Below are 5,048 nucleotides of genomic sequence, written 5' to 3'. Positions count from 1 at the left end.
CAGGGCCCCTCCGCGCGACGCCGCCTCACTCGGCGCGGGTCCCGGCAAAAACTTTTAGCTTTTGAGAAATGATCCATCTATACTAATCTTACTGAGTGTCTTAATCATGAAAGGATGTGGTATTTTATTATTCTCCCTGAGGATGAATTTAGAAATTAGAATTTTTCTTCCTGAAGGCCAATCATAAAACCTAAAAATATTATTTTAATTTGCCACCACTTTTCTGTTACTATGGGCATAAAAGAAGTAAGAGCCTCATTTCAGAGAAGTACTGACCCATATCTAGGAGGAAAGAATGCCACACAGAGAGACCAAGAAGAATCAGGACAGGCCCTGACGGGTTTCCCCAGTTTGGTTCCATAAGCTCATACTCTTTTTATCAAATCACATTTCTACATGGCTATCCCTGCTTCATCAAACCTCAGCATAAAATCTGATAGTTTCCCTGTATCTTTAGGTCTTCAATCTGAACACTTCAGAGTCATGGAAAACTATAACCAAATAAATCTTTAATGTTTTTCTCTTGTTTACCTGTATTTTACTATGGGATGTTGGTCATGACCCTGTTTGCCTATCCACAGGCAACCAGGAACCAGAAATAAGCTGATACTAGAAGTACAAGGGAACTTCCAAAAGTTATTGGAAAATAGAATTAAAGTACAAGCTTATTTTGGTGCAAAAACTGAACTCTGCGCATTTTTTTAAGAGAGATTTTTGCTATAGGGCATGTGCACTTCACAGAGAGACAGAGACAGAGAGGCAGAAAATGAGAAATCACCCTGCAGGAGGGGATAGCTGCACTGCAATTTCTTCTCCTCCATTCTCCTCTCGGGATTTTGGACACGCACACACACGTGCCCAGCCTGACCTTGGAGCCACTGGGTCTGAGACTTGAACCATGGTTGATCATGTGGGAGTCCAACGACATAATCATTATACCATCTGCTAACCCCCATGCAGTTTTTTATAATACACAATTCCATGAATTTTTGGAAGATCCCTCATATGGTTGGTCAAAGTAAGGCATAAAGTAAAAGATTTCCATACTGAACTGTTTTGTCTGTTCATCATGAAGTCTCTGTTCCTTCACTTTCTCATTTTTTCACTCACTTATTTATCAAATACTTGAATATCTAAGTGTCCAGCTCTGGGTCCCAAACTTGGAATATAAGAATAGGTGTGTGAGCATCTGGAATTCAAACTGCAGAGAGAAGTTACTTATAAGTAAATGGGAGAGTTTGACCACAGCCACTCTTCCTATGGAGCAAGGCCTGCTTTTACAGTCTTCGCATCTCCCTCAAAGGAAATCAACTTCCTTTCACCCAATCCAGTCACAAATAATGCAGGTGTTTTGTGGTCATGTTGTAATTCACCCAAATCAAAGACTAGACTGGAATTTCAAAGATAAGGCTGCTGTTGATCAGGCTTTGTTGCCAGGGTCATCGCCCCGGGGGACTTAAATGATGGAGCTGGTTAGTGAGTATATTAGAATGCGGGGCTTTTACCTTACACCCAAGTTTGTAATTCCGCTCAGCTATTTATGAGCTGTGACTTCAGAAAAGGTACCTAACCTATTTAAGACTCTCTTTTCTCATTCGCAGAATGGCATTATTCTTTCCCTGTTGTGAGATTAAAACAGATAAAGAATGAAAGTATTTAGTACAGCAAAAGGTTCATATTAAGCACTCAAGAAGCTTTGTTCACAAAAAAAAAAAAAGAGAAAACACACACACAAATCCAGTTGTGGCACCATCAAGTGATTGATATGTCTTTGCTCCTCTTTCTTTCTCTCTCTCTCTCTTTAGTTTTGCTATAGGGTGTGTGCATTTGCCAGGGAGAGACAGAGACAAAGAAAGAGAAACAGAAATAACTCCACAAGGGGGATGGTCATACCTTAATCTCTTCTCCTACCATGATTTTGGGCATGCACACACACATGTGCCCAGTGTATTTCTCAGGCAACTAGTTCCAGGACTCAAACTGTGCAGTTGGCCATGTGGGATCCAGCCACCTTGACCTCCATGGCACCTGCTGGCCTGATATTTACTTCTCTTTCATGACATTTTTAGGATAATAAAGATGGATCCTTGAAAAGAATATGAACCAGAGTTGAAAATGTGAACACTACACCAATCCAGACAATGGTGTTAGGAATGGCACAGAAAATGACAAACTTATCTTGCATTTATTTTTTAGAAGGTTGTCTAAGTTTTATCAGTTACGAATCTTGGATGGCAAATTTAAGGCAAGTTTCCTAAAACACTCCAGGAAAGTGAGCCATAATATTAAAGCAAGAGGTTTTATCTCAGTATTGTTAAAATTAGGCTGAATGGCTTCAGAGGCAGTTCTCTTTAGCAGCTCCCTTAACCATGTTGCTTATAAAAGACAGCAGTGAATTGAAACTGAACAGCAAACTGTGCTCTCACCATCTGTCTTGAAAGAAGGATGATATAGGAGTGGCTGTCATTCAGGCTGTTTGGAAAGGCAAACCATTTATAAGTCTTTTGAGCCTCGAGTTGAACACTCTGTACAGAGTTGGACCTAAACTCATAAAAATTGCCTTCTAAGGTTATTTCTAGGACTTGCATATTAATAGGATTGCTTCAACAGTCAAATTTAAGCCTTCATTGATAATTCAAATTATATTATTAGTCTAGATTGACTAAAATGCTGAAGATAAAAAAACAAACAAACAAACAAACAAAAAAAAGCAACAACAAAAACCCTTGTGGGCTGCTTCCATGGCCTGGTAGTTAAGACAGCTGGATCCTACATGGATGACCCTGTGGAATGAGTCCCAGACTTGGAGGCTTGTGAAACACCCTAGGCATGTATGTGCGCATGCATGCCCAAAATCCTGAAAGGAGGAAGAGATGGAGGAGAAAGGACTGTGGCATGACCATTCCTCATCAGGAGTGCTTTCTCCTCTCCCCTTCCCTCTGTCTCTCTCTGGTAAGTTCATGTATTCTGTAGCACACACACACACACACACACACACACACACACACACACACACACCTTCCATCTCCTCCACCTTGTTTCTCTTTTGGATTCCCCCCAACAGATCTTCAAATCATCAGTAAATAACAACTGTGGTGTTTGCTTTGCTAACCTGGTGGCTTTTTAAAAGCTCCATCTGTAGGGCTCGGTGGTGGTGAAGGGTGAAGGGGTAACATAGCTGGACCAACATGGGAGAGACCTTGGGTTTGCCTCCCGGGACCTCCATGAGCACACTGGGGACACGGGATGCCCAGGATCCAGGCCAGCTGAGATGTGGGGTGAGCTACCTCATAAAGACCCACTGAGAATCACTCTCCTTCTCTCAGAGAAATAATAAATAAACTTTAAAAAGCTGCAATGGTAGCAAAATTTTATTTTATGAGAATGATTGTACAGATTAAAAAACTTAGGGTCTAGATAAAGTGCATATGGGGTCTTGAGCAAAGATGAATTATGTTTTAGAAACTGAGTCATAGAATGAATGAAAAGTCCAAGTAGCCTACACCCCCCACTCCCCTTGCCTCAACACTCTAGCATGCTGACAGGATAGAACTATGCTGGCCCACTTCTGACTAAATGTAAAAATCTCTCCTTACAGGTATAGTATTTAATATACTTTTTCAACTCTGAAAACAAGAACAGTGGCCTTTTTAGGTCAGATATATAGGTCTACATTATGGATGGTTTACAGTGCCTGCTTTGACAAACTCGATGGCTGATCTGTCCTTGCTTACCCTAGAGCAGAGAAGATGTTCAATCCAAAAAGCAGTCTTTCTCCTGAATGACCTTTGTTCATCATGACTCTTGTCATAACTTCACAGCTGTCTACAGCATTCGACGAAACTAGGTTTAGCATCTATTCCGTAATTCCTTGAACAGTGGATTTTATGATGAAAAGAATACAGAGGAGCTCTGCTTTGTTGCCCTTTCTAGGGGGTCTATTTTATGAGAAGACATAATTTGACTTCAAATACTTTCACCTTCTCATAACAGCATGCTATATTTTAATAGCATCCCCATGTATTATGCAAATGAAATGTTTTAGAGACTTGTCACAGATGGCATTTGTAAGTGACTATTGGATGATCACTCCTTACCACCCTCTTCTTAAAAATGACAGACTCAAATTTGACTACCCATGATCCCTAAGTTGAGACATAAGTCATATAGTTAAGAAAGTTTTTTTTTAATCCAAAATGTGTTTATTGGGATGGTTTCCCACTCATCTTGAGTCAAGATGCTCTTAGTACTGCTTCCTTCTGAAGGAACATCCTTCTGTAAGCCTCACTTTTCCTCCTTTAGGCTGGCAGAGGACAGTGGAGCAGCCAACGCACAAAACTACCATTTGTGCATGGCTAAAGACTCTGGTGGTTTTATAGCATCCTGAGCACTTCACATCCATGGAGTAGGAATTTGGGCTCTGCACCAGGTGCTTCTACTTGTGTTTCCTTTTCTCCTCTTCTGCAGAGGGATGAAGGAGGTTCTTTGCAAGAGGCATGTTCCCGTGGGGAGGTCATCACTGCTGGAAAGGCTAGTTAAGACACTTTTGAAGAGTTATACAGGCTTGGAAGAAGAAAGTGTTCCTTAAAAGAATGTCTTCTTATGTGGTACCTGGAAAAATGTCAAGCCTCTACGATTAAGTGTTATTATCATCATGATTATTTCTTCTTTTTAGGTTTTTGCCATAGGGCACATGTGCTTTCCAGAGGCAGACAGAGAGAGAAAGTGAGAAATCAACCTCCCCTCATCCTGGTGGTGGAGGTGTTGATGACTGTGCCACAATCCTTTCTCCTCCATTCTCCTCTTGATATTTTGGGTATGCATGCACTTGCACCTGGAGGTATGATTTTTCAAGCTGCCAGGTCCAGTACTCAAACTGTGGTTGGCCATGTGGTACTCCAGCACCTTAACTACCACACCGCCTACTGGCCCCATTATGTTGTTTTTTCTTTCTTTCTTTCTTTCTTTTTTTTGGAGAGGTTTTCGCTACAGAGCGTGTGCACTCGCCAGACAGACAGAGAAAGACATAGAGACAGAAAGCGAGAAAT

The 5,048-nt window shown here is 41.2% G+C and overlaps 1 pseudogene; it reads right to left on the bottom strand.

Annotated features, from left to right (window-relative positions):
• Positions 1 to 4,243: 4,243 nt before the first annotated feature.
• LOC106736194 (40S ribosomal protein S27-like) lies at positions 4,244 to 4,591 on the bottom strand (annotated as a pseudogene).
• Between the last annotated feature and the right edge of the window lie 457 nt (positions 4,592 to 5,048).

This window comes from Tupaia chinensis, unplaced genomic scaffold (genome assembly GCF_000334495.1).
Source record: "Tupaia chinensis unplaced genomic scaffold, TupChi_1.0 Scaffold000682_1, whole genome shotgun sequence".
NCBI classification, from domain to species: Eukaryota; Metazoa; Chordata; class Mammalia; order Scandentia; family Tupaiidae; genus Tupaia; species Tupaia belangeri.
This window is presented reverse-complemented; position numbering and strand designations above follow the sequence as displayed.